Raw genomic sequence first — 19,778 nt, forward strand, 5'->3', positions numbered from 1 at the left:
GTTGTCAGCAGAGGGGACAATCCAATTCTATACCCTACTATGGACATTCATCACCATGAAGAGAGGTATAAGCAGTCTCTACCCACATCCTGTTTTTCCCATGTCTTACCCTGGGGAGAGGTTTGAGCTGACAGGGTGGTCTGTCTCCATAACCTAGTTTCTATAACTGTTATTCAAAATGAACTTCTCAGCATAGAGGTTATTACCTAATTTCCACATTCTACTACATATACATTATCCAAGATAGAGGTGTCAGCAAAAAGGGCAATTCCTCTCCTTAACCTATTGTGAATAACTGTCAGCATGGGAAGAGATATGAACAGAGAGGTAAGTTTTTCTCAAAGCCTAGTACAGACACCTCTGACCCTGGGGAGATCTGTTAGCAGACAGGCCACTCTCTTCCCAGACACTACTGAGTATCCATATTGTTCTAGAAAAGGTCTCAGCAGAGATGCCACGTATTGTTCACAGTGTGCTGCACAGTCATGTCATCCTAAAGATAGGTCTTAGTGGAGAGGACAATGTTTCGCTACACATTAATGCATACATCTGTCATTCTGGGGAGAGGTGTCATTGGACAGGCAAGCCCATTCTTACACCTTAACATACACGGTTATTGCCTTGGTCCTGCAGAGAGGTCTCAATGGAGATTCTAGTACCTCTAATACCTACTAAACAATAGAAAGGTCTCACCTGTGGGGTAGGTACCATCCCCTAACCTACCATATATACTGCTTAGCCTGGAGAAAGGTGTGAAAGGAGAGGCATTGTCTCTTTACACCATACTCTACAGACTGGTTGCCTTCATGCAAGGTATCAATAGAGAGACCAGTCTCTCCCCATAGTCTACAGAGTTGTTAGACTGTGGAGGTGTCACCCTACTATGCACCATTGTCATACTGTAGAAAGGTCTCATTTTAGAGGCTACTTTTGACATATACCCTACAATTACTAATGGGGGTTACAAGGCATAGGCACTATAGTAAAAGAAAGTGTAAATTTGTCCCCCCCCAAAAAAAATTACAATCTTGTTAGACTCCAATAATAGAGTAGTTGGGTACACAAAATGTTGATGTAAGGTGTCACTGAACAGGCTGTCTCTCATCACACTCTAATATACACACTTGTAGCCCTGGGAAGAGGTGTTAGTGAAGAACTCAGTCTCTCCTCACACCCTATTATGCAATCCTGTCAAATTGCGGAAATGTCTCATTGGAGAGGTCACTTTCTCGACACACTCTACTAATGGGGACCTTAAGGCATAAGTACTCTAATGAAAGAAAGTGTATATTCCTTCCCAAAAATGTTTACAATCTTGCACGACTGTGGGATGGGAAAAAAGAAGGGGATGTAGAGAAAATATTTCTCAAGAAAGAGGTTTCAGTGCAGAGGCTTCTATGTTTGCACAGTCTAATACTCACACCCTATGACACAGAGCTATTATGCCTGAAATATAGTCCGAATGTTTGAGCTTGCAAGACTCTTGCGAGAACTGGACAAATACATGAGTGAGAGGAGGCATTTGTATGCTCCTTCAATAGTTTTGGGGTGTCAAAAAAGATTTAGAAGGTGACTCTGAAAGAGCTATTGTGTTTACAGTATATACTAGTCAGTTAAATATAGAACTTGATGCATTCCTTGATGTTATTGAGGAAGCTCATGTTCACTTCTGCAGTGAAGTGCATACCATTTCTCCTATATACAACTGGCATATCAAACCAAATGCTGTTATGATATATAGAGCCAATGTCATGGTCACAAAGAAATGCAGATTTTATTTTATTTTCATGTTTTTTTTTGCTTTTTGATAACCAATGTTATTGTTTTTTTACACATAGTAACGAGTCACAAGTACAGCTGATAAATGAGTATGCCCAATCTGCTTCCCCCAGTACACATCAATTAAGAAGACATACCTACGGCCTGTAATACAAGTTAACATTACCATAGGTATACAATCCATCTCCACATTAGACAATTTAGTAGTACGTGTAACATTGTTCAACCTTCTACCCATTTGGACCATATTTTGGTGTATTTTTGTTAGCATCCCCTTGTTGCTGAACGTTCCATTTGTGTGCACCAGTCAACTCTGCATCTCCATTGGGTGATTGCATAGGGGGTAGATGCCTTCTAATTTGTCTCCACAACTCATTTGGCAACTATTAGTGCAGTGCCTTGCAGAAATCTGTCTGTGTGGGAGCCCCTAACCTGTCATCCACCCTCAGCAAAACCATGAGTATGGAAGAGGGTAGGGTCCGACCCAGGATCAAGGAGCGTTTAATTAGGATATTTTCCCAGTAGTTCGCCATAACTGGGCATGACCAGGCCACATGGAAGAAGTCAGCTTGTGAGTGAGGGCAGTGAGCACATCGTGGGGAGCCTAGCAGACCTGCTTGGTATAGCCTATGTGGGTAGGATAAGCAGAGAGTAGATAATATAATTGTATCAATCGTAGCTTGGCCAAAATCTTGATGATTCTAGGAGCCATCAATGCATCTCACCAGTCCTCCTCCTCCAGTTTGTCCAACCCAGGCTTCCCAATAGGCTCTCAGGGGTTGGAGAGTGTCTGGGGCATTCAATATCAAGGAGCAATAGATCTGAGAAACCCCATCCTTTCCCAATGCCCCCATCAACATCTTGGCCTCCATGGGGATAAATTCTGGCACAGGGGTGTCAGATAGAATGTGTATCTTCAACGCATGTTGTAGCTGCAAACATTTGTAGAACTGCATATTGAACAGAGCATGGGTTTGTTAAAGTTCCTGGAAGGCAACCATGGTCGTGCCAGACCACAAGTCTCCAATGAGGGTGATGCCTAAACCTTCCCAATTAGAGAAGCCCCCAAGTGCAGTTACTTCCCAAAGCCATGCCCTATCCTATAAGGGAGTATGCTAAGTAATTTCCTTCCAGCACCCCGTGCATTGCTGCACAGCTCATCATCCCATGATAACCATTCTGGCTATCTCAGGGATATCTTCGGAGATGGGGTTGCTGTAGAACAAATTAAGTTCCATATGGATGGCTGGGTCCGACCAACCTACGGTGAACAAGTCATTTATGACTAGGTGTTGGGCAGCTAAGCAGTAGTAATATAGGTTAGACATGCTCATTTCTTCCCCAGAGGAATGTGCTGGCCAAGGAGCCCATCTGCCTGAGCCAGTAGCTCGAGAGTGCAATAGTTTGGGGAGAGTTTGGGGAGGGTACAGGAAGCAGGGTAAAACCATCATTTTATATAAATCCTCTCGTCCCAAGACATTTAGTTATAATAATTACCATCTCTTAAGGTCCGATCTGGCTCTACCAGCAGCGTTACATTGAAGAACCAGGTCTGGGATGGATCAAGAGCTACAGTAATGCCAAGATATTGAAAGCTGAGACGTCGGATCACAGTAGTTGATTGCCAGTCAATGGTTTACCGTGTTGTGGTCAATGACACGAACAGAGATTTGTTTGGGTTAACCATTAGCTCAGAAGCTTCTGCAAAAAGCTGAAGAAGCTAAAGACATTCAGGACCACTGTCCCCTGAATTTGACAGGTATAGCAGAACATCAACTACATAAAGCGCAATTCGATCTTCGTGGTCGGACCTCCAGTTTCATCCTGCCTGCAATGGGTCACATTAGATTAAATGAGCGAGAGGTTCTATGGCCAATACAAACAGCAGTGTTGGGTGCCACATCCTCTGGCGAAGTCCCTCGACATCACCCAATTGACATATATACGCAGTCTGTAGGTGTCATCTATTACAAGCAGACCATATGCAGGAAGTGGATTCCCACACCAGCCCTCACTAGGACATGGAATAAATAGCCCCAATCTAGCCTGTCAAATGTTTTTTTTTCATCCACCATTAGTAGGCATGGGGAGTGTATGTCATTGGGTGAGCGCAACATGGAGGTTCCTCAGACAGTGTCTGGTACTATATGCCAGCAAGAAACCTCATTGGTCCGAGTGTATAAGGATCCCAAACCCTTATTGCAGCCTAATGGCCAGGATGGTAGCATAGATTTTAATATTTTAATCTCTGTATTAATTCGAGAAATTGGCCTATAATCAATGCACGGCACGTCGGGGGTTATGTCTTGGTATGACCACTATTGCTGTTTGATCAAGGTCTCTGGGGAACGTGCCCCGTTCTTTCGCCTCTGAATATAAATTTAGCAGATGCAGTACATCTTGAAATTTGAAGTAGTATTCAGTTGGGTAGCAATACAAATCTACCACCAATTTATAACAATAGATTATATACATTTTTATCTTTAACATTACACCAAAATGAATAAAATTGGATAAGGGGAACCAGAGATATGAATTTTTAAAGAGTTAATGCTTTCTAGCGCATAAAAACAAAAATCGCCAATTTGGGCATCTGGTCGCACCTCAAACGGGGCAAAGTCAAAGTTTAAGGCCGACTGTGATGGAGCCTGGCTCGGCTACAGCCCACGGGAGTCCTTGGTCAAAACTTTACCTTAGGACTTAATGGTTTTTCTGGAGATTTTCTTCAGCGGGACCAAGTCGCCAGTCCAATCCGACCTCCTGGAACTCTTCCTCGGATACGCGTCGTGGGAGCCCTCTGTGGAGATTTTTACTCTCGGACTTAGTCGTTTTTTCGAGGTGAAAATCTTTCGCCCGGGGCAAACCTGACTCTTGATCCAGCGTCCTTGGAGCCCTTTCTGGATACACTGCCTAGGAGGTTCCGGTCAACTTCCTATGTTTGGACTTAGTCACTTTTTCAAAGAGTTTCTTCATCGGGATGAACCTGCAAGTCATGCCGGGTTGCGGTTGAGGCAAGCCGGCTAGAGTTGCCATGGCGGGCCGGTCCCTTTATGGAGTTTTTTTCCAAAAGTTCCCCAAACTTCTCCAAACTTCTGGATCTTCTCCCAGATGTTCCTCTAAGGGTCTTTTGAGGTCCACAGCTTACCCCAAGGTTCCAGGAGCTCTGAGATGGTCCTTGAGGGTGCAGACTACAACTCCCAGAATGCACCTGGCACAAACTCCTTTTTGGCCACTGGGCAGTGGTCAGCTGGTTGAATTCTTTAGGAGTTGGTGCAGGGGACCCTGGTTAGCAAGTTTTCACCTGCAGCAAACAGGGAGTCCCTCCTTGAACCAGTTGAAGCCAGGCAAAGTCCTTCTTGCGGTGAAGCCCAAGTGTGCAGCTGGTGCAGTCCTCCAGAGTGCAGTTTCCGGGTGCCGGTCATGGGTCCAGCAGGGCAGTCCTTCATCTTCTGTAGTTCTTCCTTGTTGGAATCTGATAGGGATCGGAGGTGTGGGTGCAGGTCTGCCAGTATCATCCTTGCTCCTGGGTGAAAAACAAGGGGAACCAGGTTCTCCAATCAGGGCCAGGGTCTTTCTTCCTGTGATGACCACTTCCTGGGAAGTGTGGCAAAAATCAATCCCAGAGAGCAACATTCCTCAAAAATCCATCATGGCTGAAAATGAGTTTTGGAGGTTACATCTGGCTGAGCCCACCCACTGGGCTCTCCTACCCTCTCCTAATCTAATCAAGGGGGCACCTAATTGTCTGGGTTTGCAGGATGTGAGGGTGTTGCTGGGTTGCTCCAAATGTCCTTTCCTGCCTTTGAAGACCAGTTTGGCAGCCCTCTCCCCTTCCTGCTTCCCCTTCTGCTGAGGGGAGATCTCCTCGCCCAGGCACATCTTTTTTGAGCCAGGCCACTTCACACCTCATCCAGGCAACCTGGCCAGGCTGCCAGAGGCTGGCCAATCAGAGCAAAGCAGCAAAAGCACTGCAGGTCTGAAGTTGGCAACTTTTCAGGAAAAGTTTAAAACTCCTTACCTGAACAAGGGTATATTAAATCCCACAACTGGAGGTTGTGGGATTTATTATAACAATTATTTGATACCAAGCTTGTGGTATCTGTTACTTAAGGGGACGTTTTAAAATTAAAATAAAGTCTCCCATTCTAGCCTATGGAGGCCATTCATTATAATGAGGAAAAAGTTAATTTGTCTGTTTTACCTCACCAGGGCTTATAAAACTATTTGTATAAGGTCCCTGCTTATAGTTACATGGCACCCAGCCCTAGGGGCACATACGGCACTCGTTAGGGGTGGCTTATATGTAAAAATAAAAGTAGTTTAAGACTTTGGAACTACTTTTAATTCCAAAGTCGAATTTGCATGTAACCTTAAGTTAAAAGCAGCCAGCAGGGAAGGCCTGCCTTTAAAATGAAACTGTGCACCTCAGCAGCGCACCTATGTGGGCACCACCTATGCTGGGGTCCCTAAACCTACATGCCCTACCATATACTAGGGACTTATAGGTAGGTTGACTTAGCCAATTATAATAAGCTTAATTTGCATACTGATTTTACACAGCGTGCATGCCCTGGGACTGGTTAGCAGTACCCAGAATACCATTAGAGTCAGGAAAACACCAGCAAAAAGTGAAGAATGGGGGCAAAAAGTCAGGGGGCCTCCGCAATCAGCCCTGTTTTCTCACTCCCTGCATGCCCACTATCCCACAAACAGTCGACTCCCCCTGCATGGATTCACAGTGGCACTACAGCACCCTCAATGCACCTCCCCCCCCACATGAAATGCAAAGAAATGTACACGAATGGACCTTGCATGCCACGACAGGGGAATATAACCATCAAATAGGGCAGAGCAGTGCAGAATTTGCAGAAAAAGTACCTGCCACCCACATGTGCATTCTCTCCCCACAGGTACCACCACCCATGCCACCTGGATGGAGATGCCAAGGAGTGCCAGTTCCCCACCTGAAGACAGAGGACCCACTCAGGAAAGTACAGAGGGATGTCAGGAAATAGCGGAACTCCCTTGCCCATCACACAGTCCTGGACTGTCATTCTCCAGCACCCCCACCCAGGACACCACTGACATCCCTTCCATCCAGCCACCATCATCAGCCCTGGCAAAATGAACCCACACCAGTGTCTCCCGGCCATAGACTGGCGGCCCACATGTACAGAGATCAGAGTCTCCACCCACCAACAGGCAGGATGATAAAGCACGAACTGCAAGTGGGACTGCCAGAACTGTGCAGGGGACAAAGGCACAGGAGGCTAGGGACAGTGGGAGGGCATCATTGGCCCAGGGAGGTGGCCAAAGGATGGATACAGCAGCCCAGGAGGTAATATCTGAGGTCCTGGGAGCATACCACCATACCCAGGACAGGATGGGCCAGATCCTGGCCACCTTGGAGCAGAATCAGAGGCTGCAGGTAGCACACCACTTGGGGGCCATGGAGCTATAGAAACAGCTCAATGCCACCATGGCCTCCATTGCAGGGGGGCTGCAACACCAGTTCCACAGCCAGCCTGAGTCCTCCACACACCTGCAAGCCCCTACCACTAGCTAGGACACTGCCCTGCCCTTCACATCTGGAGCAGCTACTGGACTTATGGCACTGGCAGAGGACTAACAGGAAACCAGCACACCTAACCCTGCAGCCCAGCTCCAGTTTCGCAAACGTGCCCTCAGACCCAGACATGCCACTGAAACACCAGCCAAGACCAAGCCCAGCGCTAGGAAGTGACTCTGCCCTGAACTGTCTCCCTTGTGTGCCACTGTGCTACCTTGTTCATATGCCACTGCCATCACACCATCTTCCAATGGTCACATGGACCAAAACACAGTGCTACCAACAGCTGAGCATATGTCCCTGAGTATGTATGTGCACCATATGCCCCCTCCCTTTCACTGTCCCAGCACATATGTATATGTTTCCATTCAATAAATACACCTATCCTTTCAAATCGTATGTCCATTGTCAATATGAGATATGAGTTGTGAATGTATATGCATTACTGAAGGAGGCTAGCCTGGTTTGTAGTGGATTCCTTGGGTACTTACACCAGGTCCATTTATCCCTTGTTAGTGAATGTAGTGTTGTTCTAGCAGCTTAGTCTGATAGAGGTAGCTATAGCAGAGCAGCTTAGGCTGACCTAGGAGACATGCAAAGCTCATGCTATACCACTTATAGTTACACAGTACTTATGCACAAGTAAAGACAATACTCAGTGTTACCAAAAATAAAGATATTTATTTGGGAGACACAGTACCAAAAATATCTCAGAGGCAATACTCCTTCTGGAGGTAAGTATTATACACAATATAAACACTAGACACCAAAATTAGACAAGTAAATAGTCATAGAACAATGCAAACAGTAGGAAATCCTATAGAATGCAATGGGAGAAAATAGGTCTAGGGGCAACACAAACCATATACTAAAAAAGTGGAATGTGAATGGCGAATTCCCCCCTAGACAAGTCTACTGTGTGCAGAATTGCTGGGAGAGTAATAATACAGTAAAGGTAAGTAAATTACCCCACCCAAGAGCCCAGAAAAGCAGGAGTAAAGTACTGCAAGTTTCCTTAGGACACACTACACCTCATTTTTGGGATTTTACAGCAACCAACCAAGTCTGCAAAGAACAACTGCTGGATTATTGGACTTGAAGATCTGCAAAGGAAAGGGACCAAGTTCAGAAGTCGAAAGAAGTTCCAGGAAGGACAGGAGCCCCTGCCAACCCAGAAGAGGGTACAAAAGAAGAGTCCCTGGTTAGTTGAAGACTTCAGAAATCCACCCTAGGAAGACACAAGCAGGTTCCTGCATGATGCAAAAGATGTCCCACGGCGTGAACATTGTTGCAGATGAGATTTCGTGTTGAAAGGTGCCAACAAGCCTTGGCTATGGCAAAAGTGTGTTTTTCATCAATGGATCCAGGAGGGACCTGGGAGCCTCAACTCTGTCTGAGGAGGAGGAGGGGGCTCTCAGCACGTTAGAGAGTCCTCAGGATGCCAGCCAGCACCCCCAGAAGCCACAGGATATGGGTACAAAGGAGACACAAAACGCAGTTGATGCAGCACAAGAAAAGAAGGTCCCACGCTGCCGGAGAACAACTCAGCGAGTTGAGTGTCACAGAGAGGAATGCGGGGGACCTGGGCCAGGCTGTGCATGAAGGAATTTCGCAAAGAGTGCACACAGGCCTCAGGAGGTGAAGAAGACACAAAACACAGGGGTACCATTGTTCTCAGGTAAGGCAAGGTCTTACCTCCTCCAAATTCCGTCAGCTGGACCTCAGTACAGTCTATGTCAATGATGTCCACCCTCTGTGTTCTTAGGAGCATGCTCGTCACCGTAAGAGGAGTCCCAGTGTACCGGTTGTCACCTTGGAAGGTGCCTGCTTGGAGCAGGAGAGTGACTCTGTCACTCCACGGGAGATTTCTTCAGTCCTTCTGGTGCAGGACGAAGACAGGGAGTCCCTAGAGCATGCGCACCATGGAAACTGTTGCAGTTGCTGACTTGGAGCTGAGGTTGCTGAAGAAAAGTGTCTCTTGTAGCAGTTACAGCCTTTCTTGGAGCAGGCTGCGCTTGATCCGAGGTCAGAGGATCCTGAAGTTGTTGTAGGGGATTCCTGAAGGAAACCTACAAGGATAATCTGAATAGAACCCACAGGAGAGACCCTAAATAGCCCTGAGAAGGGGATTGGTTATGGACCTATCAGGAGGAGTTTCTGACATCACCTGCTGGCACTGGCCACTCAGAGCCCTCCAGAGTGCCCCCACACCTTGCACAGCAAGATGGCTGAAGTCTGGGACACACTGGAGGAGCTCTGGGCACCACACCTGGGGTGGTGATGGACAGGGGAGTGGCCACTCCCCTTTCCTTTGTCCAGTTTTCCGCCAGAGCATGGGAAGAAGGTGTCCCTGAACCGGTGTAGACTGGTTTATGCAAGGAAGACACCATCTGTGCCCTTCAAAGCATTTCCAGAGGCTGGGGGAGGCTAGCCCTCCCCGGCCTGTAACACCTATTTCCAAAGGGAGAGGGTGTAACACCCTGCTCTCAGAGGAAATACTTTGTTCTGCCTTCCTGGGACTGGGCTGCTCAGACCCCAGGAGGGCAGAACCCTGTCTGTGAGGTGGCAGCAGCTGTAGCTGAAGTGCAAGCCTCAGAGAGCTGGTTTGGTAGTACTGGGGGTCCATGGTGGAGCCCCCAGGAAGCATGGAATTGGCTCCCCAATATCAGATTTGGAATGGGGGGACAATTCCATGATCGTAGACATGTTACATGTCCATATTCGGCGTTACCATTGTGAAGATACATATTGGTATTGACCTATATGTAGTTTACGTGTGTAATGGCATCCCAGCACTCACGAAGTCCAGGGAAATGGCCTTGAACTATGTGGGGGGACTTTTGCTAGTGCAAGGATGCCCTCACACTTAGTAACTTTGCACCTAACCTTCAGCAAGTGAAGGTTAGATATATAGGTGACTTATAAGTTACTTAAGTGCAGTGGCATTCCTGTGTAAGGGTTTGTCTGAGCTCCCTATGGGTAGCAAAAGAAATGCTGCAGCCCGTATAGATCTCCTGGAACCCCAATGCCCTGGGTACCTAGGTACCATATACTAATGGCTTATAAGGGGGTGGTCCAGTATGCAAATTGAAATTGGTATATGAAGTCACTTGCCTACAATGACACATTTAAAAGCAGAGAGAGCATAAGCACTGAGGTTCTGATTGGCAGAGCCTCAGTGACACAGTTAGGCACTACACAGGCATACACATTAGGCCACAAACTATGAGCACTGGGGTCCTGGCCAGCAGGATCCCAGTGACACAGAAAAAACACACTGACAGACACTCACAAACAGGCCAAAAGTGGGGGTAGCCATTATAGATAGAGGATACTTTCCTACAATTAGCCAGTTACTATCATAATCACACCTTTATTGCAGGAGGGGATGCAACGGACTGTAGTGTCTGAAGTATGTCACACTAATGTGTACATAATATTGGGTTTCCTGGCACATGCCACTTCTGTCATCATTTAGAATTGTCACTGACAATAGACACCACTGTACTTATTACATGAGTCAGAATGAAACTATGCAGTGAATATATCAGCATCATTGAACAGTACCTTAGAGTCATTGGAAGCATAGGCGGATTAGCTGAGACCTGGAGCTGGGATCTTCCTCCTCTTCTTCCTCACCATCACTCTCTGAGGTTGCAGGGCTGCTTGGTCAGCATCTTCCTCTTCCAGAAGGGGGTTAGCTTTCCTCACAGCCAAGTTGTGCAGCATGCAGCAGGCCACCACTATCTTACACACCTTGTCAGGGACATAGCACAGGGATCCCCCAAAGAGATGGAGGCAACAACATCTAGCCTTCAGGAGTTGCGCTCAATCACCCTCCTAGTACGTCCAAGGGCCTCATTATAATTCCTCTTTGCATCTGTCCTGGGATTCCTCACTGGTGTCAGGAGCCATTGCAAGTTGGGGTAGCCAGAATCACCTGCGAAATTGGACGTAACAGGACCTGAACCAACTGACTTTACTTACATACAGCCTGGCTGTCAGCTATGTATTGATTCAGTGTCATACACACTCACCTATGAGCCATCCTCTTTCCCCTTGTAGTTGTTCCATCATGTGTGGTAAACTGTGTCTTCTCAGGACGAAGGAATCATGGACTGAGCCTGGGCACCTGGCATTGACATGTGATATGTACTGGTCAGCAGTTCACACCAATTGTACATTCATGGAGTGAGAGTTCTTCCGATTCCTGTACACCTGTTCACTCACTGTTGGTGGTATGAGAGCTATGTGGGTTCCATCAATGGCACCTATCACATGGGGGATATTAACAAAGGCATAAAATCCAGATTTGATGGTAGGAAGTTCAGCCCTTTGGGGAAACTGGACATATTTTATGCAAATGTTGAACGTAGACATGCAGGAATTTGGACAGGATGAAGCTGAACATTGGCTGTGAGGCCCCTGGACCTATGCCCACTGTCACCTGAAATGAGCCCATAGTCAAAAAATGGAGTACAGATAGCACTTGCACAGTTGTAGGGATGGCATGCTGATTTCGATTTGCTGGTTTCAGTACAGGATCTATTAACCCCTTCGCTGCCAGGCCTTTTCCCCCTCCTGTGCCGAGCCTTTTTTTGGCTATTTGGGGCAGTTCACGCCTAGGCCCTCATAACTTTTTCTCCACATAAGCTACCCACCCCAAATTTGTGTCCTTTTTTGTCAATATCCTAGGGATTCTAGAGGCACCCAGACTTTGTGGGTTCCCCTGAAGGAGACCAAGAAATTAGCCAAAATAGAGCAAAAATGTGTTTTTATTTTTTTTAAATGCGAAAAAAGGGCTGCAGAAGAAGGCTTGTAGTTTTTCCCCTGGAAATGGCATCAACAAAGGGTTTGCGGTGCTAAAACCACCATCTTCCCAGCTTTCAGGAACAGGCAGACTTGAATCAGAAAACCCCATTTTCCAACACAATTTTGGCATTTTACTGGGACATACCCCATTTTTACTATTGTTTGCGCTTTCAGCCTCCTTCCAGTTAGTGACAGAAATGGGTGTGAAAACAATGCTGGATCCCAGAAGGCTAAACATGTCTGAAAAGTAGACAGAATTTTGGATTCAGCAAGGGGTCATTTGTGTAGATCCTACAAGGGTTTCCTCAGAAAATAACAGCTGAAATAAAAAAATATTGAAATTGAGGTGAAAAAAACAGCCATTTTTCTCCACGTTTTACTCTGTAACTTTTTCCTGCTATGTCAGATCTTTGAAAGCAATATACCATTACGTCAGCTGGACTCCTCTGGTTGCGAGGATATATAGGGCTTGTAGGTTCATCAAAAACCCTAGGTACCCAGAGCCAATAAATGAGCTGCACCTTGCAATGGGTTTTCATTCTATACTGGGTATAGAGCAAATTATTTGCTGAAATATAAAAAGTGAAAAATAGGTATCAAGAAAACCTTTGTATTTCCAAAATGGCCACAAGATAAGGTGTTGAGAAGCAGTGGTTATTTGCACATCTCTGAATCCTCAAATAGGCGTCATTTTTACACACTGTCTTACATTTGGAAGGAAAAAATTTAGTGAAAGACAAGGGACAATAACACTTGTTTTGCTATTCTGTGTTCCCCCAAGTCTCCCGATAAAAATGGTACCTCACTTGCGTGGGTAGGCCTAGCGCCCGCGACAGGATATGCCCCAAAACACAGCGTGGACACATCACATTTTCAGAAAGAAAACAGAGATGTTTTTTTACAAAGTGCCTAGCTGTGGATTTTGGCCTCTAGCTCAGCCGGCACCAGGGAAAACCTCGCAAACCTGTGCATTTTTTAAAAATAGACACCTAGGGGAATCCAAGATGGGGTGACTTGTGGGGCTCTGACCAGGTTCTGTTACCCAGAATCCTTTGCAAACCTCAAAATTTGGCAAAAAAAAAAACAATTTTTCCTGTCATTTCGGTGACAGAAAGTTCTGGAATCTGAGAGGAGCCACAAATTTCCTTCCACCCAGCGTTCCCCCAAGTCTTCTGATAAAAATGATACCTCACTTGTGTGGGTAGGCCTAGCGCCCGCAACAGGATATGCCCCAAAAACGACGTGGACACATCACATTTTCAGAAAGAAAACAGAGCTGTTTTTTACTAAGTGCCTAGCTGTGGATTTTGGCCTCTAGCTCAGCCGGCACCTGGGGAAACCTAGGTAAACCTACGCATTTTTTAGAACTAGACACCTCGGGGAATCCAAGATGGGGTGACTTGTGGGGCTCTGACCAGGTTCTATTACCCAGAATCCTTTGCAATCCTCAAAATGTGCCAAAAAAAACGTTTTCCTGTCATTTCGGTGACAGAAATTTCTGGAATCTGAGAGGAGCCACAAATTTCCTTCCACCCAGCGTCCCCCCAAGTCTTCTGATAAAAATGATACCTCACTTGTGGGTAGGCCTAGCGCCCGCGACAGGATATGCCCCAAAAACGACGTGGACACATCACATTTTCAGAAAGAAAACAGAGCTGTTTTTTACTAAGTGCCTAGCTGTGGATTTTGGCCTCTAGCTCTGCCGGCACCTGGGGAAACCTAGGAAACCTGCGCATTTTTCAGAACTAGACACCTCGGGGAATCCAAGATGGGGTGACTTGTGGGGCTCTGACCAGGTTCTGTTACCCAGAATCCTTTGCAATCCTCCAAATGTGGCCCAAAAAAACTTTTTCCTGTCATTTCGGTGACAGAAATTTCTGGAATCTGAGAGGAGCCACAAATTTCCTTCCACCCAGCGTTCCCCCAAGTCTTCTGATAAAAATTATACCTCACTTGTGTGGGTAGGCCTAGCGCCCGCGACAGGATATGCCCCAAAAACGACGTGGACACATCACATTTTCAGAAAGAAAACAGAGCTGTTTTTTACTAAGTGCCTAGCTGTGGGTTTTGGCCTCTAGCTCAGCCGGCACATGGGGAAACCTAGGAAACCTATGCATTATTTAAAAATAGACACCTAGGGGAATCCAAGATGGGGTGACTTGTGGGGCTCTGACCAGGTTCTTTTACCCAGGATCCTTTGCAAACCTCAAAATTTGGCAAAAAAAACACTTTTTCCTGTCATTTCGGTGACAGAAATTTCTGGAATCTGAGAGGAGCCACAAATTTCCTTCCACACAGCTTTCCCCCACGTCTCCCGAAGAAAATGGTACTTCACTTGTGTGGGTAGGCCTACCGTCTGCGACAGGATATGCCCCAAAACACAACGTGGACACATCACATTTTCAGAAAGAAAACAGAGCTGTTTTTTGCTAACTGCCTACCTGTGGATTTTGGCCTCTACCTCAGCCGGCACCTGGGGAAAACTTGCAAACCTGTGCATTTTTTAAAACTAGACACTTAGGGGAATCCAAGATGGTGTGACTTGTGGGGCTCTGACCAGGTTCTGTTACCCAGAATCCTTTGTAAACCTCAAAATTTGGCAAAAAAAAACACTTTTTCCTGTCATTTCGGTGACAGAAAGTTCTAGAATCTGAGAGGAGCCACAAATTTCCTTCCACCCAGCGTTCCCCCAAGTTTCCGATAAAAATGTTACCTCACTTGTGTGGGTAGGCCTAGCGCCCGCGACAGGATATGCCCCAAAACACGATATGGACACATCACATTTTCAGAAAGAAAACAGAGCTGTTTTTTGGTAACTGCCTAGCTGTGGATTTTGGCCTCTAGCTCAGCAGGCACCTGGGGAAACCTAGAAAACCTGTGCATTTTTTGAAAACTAGATACCTAGGAGAATCCAAGATGGGGTGACTTGTGGGGCTCTGACCAGGTTCTGTTACCCAAAATCCTTTGCAAACCTCAAAATTTGGCAAAAAAAACACTTTTTCCTGTCATTTCGGTGACAGAAAGTTCTGGAATTTGAGAGGAGCCACAAATTTCCTTCCACCCAGCGTTCCCCTAAGTCTTCCGATAAAAATGTTACCTCACTTGTGTGGGTAGGCCTAGCGCCCGCAACAGGATATTGTTAGGGTTTGTGCACAGCAAAGAGCATGTCCCCTCTCACTGCACTAGTGGGTTCTGTAATAGCTCCCTTTTAAACTTACTATTCAAACCCTTTCTTGTTATCTCACCTTCCCCCCCCCTTAGGCTTCTGTGTATGTTGTTTAATGTGCTGTTTTGTTTACACATTGGGCCTTGCTTTTACCAAGGCTTCTTTAAAACACTCCTCCTTAGGCCATGTGTTAATTCAACTCATTTGCATAATAACTGAAACTCTGCACACCTTTCAAGAACATGTGCAGCATGTGAGGACCACACCCAGCCCTTCAAACCACACCCAGCTCTTCGAACCACACCCAGCCCTGTCTATAAAAGGCAGCCCCCGAGCCTCACCCAGTGCTTGTGCTCGTCTACCTCCCGCTTACCTGAGAACAGATCCCTCGGCGCTGGCACTCCTGCTCTCTACAGACTTTCATTGGCTTCAATGCGCGCAGCTGCTGGCTCTTCCTTCTTCTGGTTTCCGGTTCCTCCTTGCCTCAGCCTCTCTCCTACAAACAACCTGCAAAAGAGAAAGAAGACAAGGTTAGACTGATCAGTATCTCTTGCCAGCAACAAGTAAGTGCAAAACTTTTTATTGCCTGGGGGAACTTTGACAACAATTTCTGGATTCGTGTGTGGACGGTTTGAGGCAGGGTGCCTTCCACGAACATTGTGATTCAGGCTCTTTGTTGCAGGAGTACCTTGCGGAGCTTTGTGAGACGGACGTTGTTTTTTTTTATGGAACTTTTGGGAATCGAACGGTGGAAGCCATTAACAGCAAGGCAAACAGTAAATCAAGGACTTGCACAAATTACATGCTGTATTTTGATGTAAAAGTACAGTATTTGTTTTCCAAAAGATTCTGGAGATATGGGAAAAGTGAGTCTGCTATTGGGAATTTAGGCTTTAGTTATATTAAGATGAATGTTTGATATTGGTAATTCTGATAACGGTATTTGTTTAATGTTTTAGAAGCTTTACAGTAATAGAAAGCACATCCCAGAGCAGTAACACATTCCAAACCTGGAAACTCGAGACCAGGATCCAAGAGGTACTTTTAGAAGAGAATTTCTAATAAATAAAGGGATAGTCAGGAACCCATTTAGGAATAGGTTGCACTTATCTGTTCTTTGTTTATGTTTCATTAGGCACCAGTTTCTACGGAAGTCAGAAAGGGCCGCAGATTTGTGCAGCACTTCAACAGTGGAAACGCAAGAACGGTGTTGTCTCTCTTTTTTTATTTTATCCACTTCCCCCCTACCCTTGAGCTTCTGTTCTTAGTGCACTGTGTTAAAAACTAGTGTGCTGGAACAAGCAGTTTCAGGGTGGGGTCGGATTGTCTTCAACCTCCATCAGAACTGAACAAGAACTCAGGTGAGCTGGGCTTTGACAGAAGCACAAGCCTTAAAAAAATTCAGTTCTGGTGGACGATGAATACCGGGGAAGAAATAGAGGGCATTGACGTCACGGATATGGCGCAGGCCCTAAATGAGGACTTGGCTCATAATGAATCAGTGTCTGGCATCTTACAACATATGCAAGAGGAAATAGAGAGATTAAAGATGGAGAATACCTCTTTAAAACAGGATTTAAGCAGGTATAAATTTAGGGGATCTCAGTGGAACACAGCTTTTACGCCTTTGTTTAAAACCACCTCAGAGACAGGGGCGCCATCAAAACATACAACTTTGCCTCCCCCAGTTGAGGTTACTGTTAATGTTCCTAATGCTGTGCCCTTAGCAGCACCTGAACGTTTTCATGGAGATAGTAACAAATTCCATGTTTTTATCCATCAATGTCAATTACACTTCGTTTGTAAGCCACAACAGTTCCCTACTGATGCTACGAAAGTGGCATTCGTCTTGTCTTATTTGGGTGGCACAGCAGCCAATTGGTCAATTCCTTTCGTGGATAGAGATGATCCCATCCTCCATAATTGGAATCAATTTAAACGTACCATGACCAGCCTTTTTGCAAAACACACTTTCATGCAGGCAAGTGATAATGAGCTTTTAAATCTTAAACAAGGTAACAAGGATTTATTGACCTATCTCACTAGTTTTAATCGTTTACTCACCGAGACACAGTGGCCAGAAGGAAAGCGTGTCTCCCTTTTTTATAAAGGTTTGAGAGACGAGTTAAAAGACGCGCTGGCTCATATCGTTGATTTGCCAGAAGACTATTCGGACTTTGTAGATTTAGTTGTGAAATTAGAACATAGACTAGGAGAAAGAAAGGGAGATAAATACAAACTGGAATCACGGTTAACTTTTTTTAAACACGAGAAGAAAGACACAGATAATAAACTCCCTGAACCTGAGCCTATGCAAATAGGGACACTCAGAGGTCCACTCACATCAGAGGAAAAAGAAAGAAGGAGAAAACTTCAATTATGTTTATATTGTGGCAGGGCAGGTCACTTTGCCAGAGAATGTCCAGTAAAGCCTAAAACTCCACAAAAGGGTGCTGTTTCCTCCACCTCCTCAACTGAATCGGGAAACGATTAAGCTCGACAAGGGGAGAGGTTACTTGTTCGAGAAAACATCTTAATCAAACCTCTAATGCTGCAGCCTTCATGGTACCGCACATTCCTAGACATTTCATAATTCAGGTCGTTTTAATTGTTACTACCCAAGTGAGGCATTCTCTCCCTGTCCTACTGGACTCAGGCGCGACAGGAAATTTTGTGGATAATAAGTTAGCTGAAAACTTAGGACTTCCTATGTGCCTAAAGCCTTGTCCAGAAGCAGTATGTGCAGTGGATGGGTCAGAATTGACCTCTGGATTAATCACAAAACAAACAAGTCCACTTGTTATGGTCTGTCAGAACGGGCACACAGAGGTGATTAGCTTTGATCTGATAGATACTCCTAATTTTGGTTTGATTCTCGGGGTACCCTGGTTAACAACTCATAACCCAAAAATTGACTGGGTGAATAGAACTGTTACTTTGGATTCCTCTTTCTGTAGAACCAATTGCTATCAAGAAGCAGGTACAGAACAGAGCACAGTATTACACTGTGCTAGTGTTACACAAGATGAACCAAGTCTCCCTCCTGAATATTCTGACTTTAAAGACGTCTTTGATCCAGTAAAGGCTAGTGTGCTGCCCCCACATCGGTCTTATGACTGCCGTATAGATCTTATCCCAGGGGCCCCTTTACCTAATAACAGAGTATATGCTTTGACTGACGAAGAAACCAAATACTTAAGAACCTACCTAGATGACCTACTACAGTCTGGGTTCATCCGTCATTCCACATCTCCGGTATCATCTCCACTCTTTTTTATCCCGAAGCCGGATAAATCCCTGCGCGCGTGTATCGATTATAGAGGACTAAATAAGGCTACAATAAAGAATAAATATCCTCTTCCTCTAATACCTGTGTTGTTGGATCAATTAAGACATTCTACTGTATACACTAAACTAGATCTGCGGGGAGCTTACCACCTGGTCCGAGTAAAAGAGGGGGATGAGTGGAAGACAGCTTTCAAGACAAAGTTTGGTTTATTTGAGTACACAGTAATGCCCTTTGGGTTATGTAATGCCCCTGCGGCCTTTCAGTTCTTTATAAATGAGGTCCTACACGAATTCCTGGACGTTTGTGTCATAGTATACATAGACGACATCCTCATTTACTCTAAGAACTCAGAAGAACATACCCAACATGTTCGTGCAGTATTATCAAAGTTAAAAGAAAATCATCTTTTTGCTAAGTTAGAAAAGTGTACTTTTAATGTCAGCAAGGTGGACTTTTTAGGATACTGCCTGTCACCTCAAGGAATAACTATGGATGTAAAGAAAATCAGTGCTATTGCTGATTGGCCAGAACCATCCTCTGTAAAAGATATTCAGAAATTTCTGGGTTTCGCCAATTTTTATAGGAGGTTTATTGCACATTTTGCAGACATTGCGGCCCCAATAACTACCTTGTTGCGGAAAGGGCAACGATTTCTTTGGACTGATGAGGCGGCACACGCCTTTCAACTCCTAAAACAAAAGTTCACTTCAGCCCCAATTCTGAAACATCCTGATCCTGACTTGCCCTTTTTTGTTGAAGCGGATGCTTCACAAGTAGCTTTAGGAGGAGTTCTCTCTCAACGAGATATAGTAGATGGCCAGTTACATCCTATAGCCTTCTATTCCAAAAAGTTATTACCAGCTGAACAAAATTACACTGTGGCTGAAAGGGAACTACTAGCTATCAAAGTAGCCTTTTCAGAATGGAGGCATCATTTAATGGGAGCCAAGTACCCAGTTACAATCTTTTCTGACCATAAGAACCTACAGTTTTTTGGATCACTTAAAGCACTAACACCACGTCAGATGCGCTGGTTAAATTTTTTTAGCACATTTGACTTTGTTATAACCTATAGACCAGGTGCACAACAAATTCAATCTGATGTGTTATCTAGATACGGACATACCTCAGACATGAAACAAGATAAAATAGGAGAACCCATT

The sequence above is a fragment of the Pleurodeles waltl genome, chromosome 5 (genome assembly GCF_031143425.1).
Source record: "Pleurodeles waltl isolate 20211129_DDA chromosome 5, aPleWal1.hap1.20221129, whole genome shotgun sequence".
NCBI classification, from domain to species: domain Eukaryota; kingdom Metazoa; phylum Chordata; class Amphibia; order Caudata; family Salamandridae; genus Pleurodeles; species Pleurodeles waltl.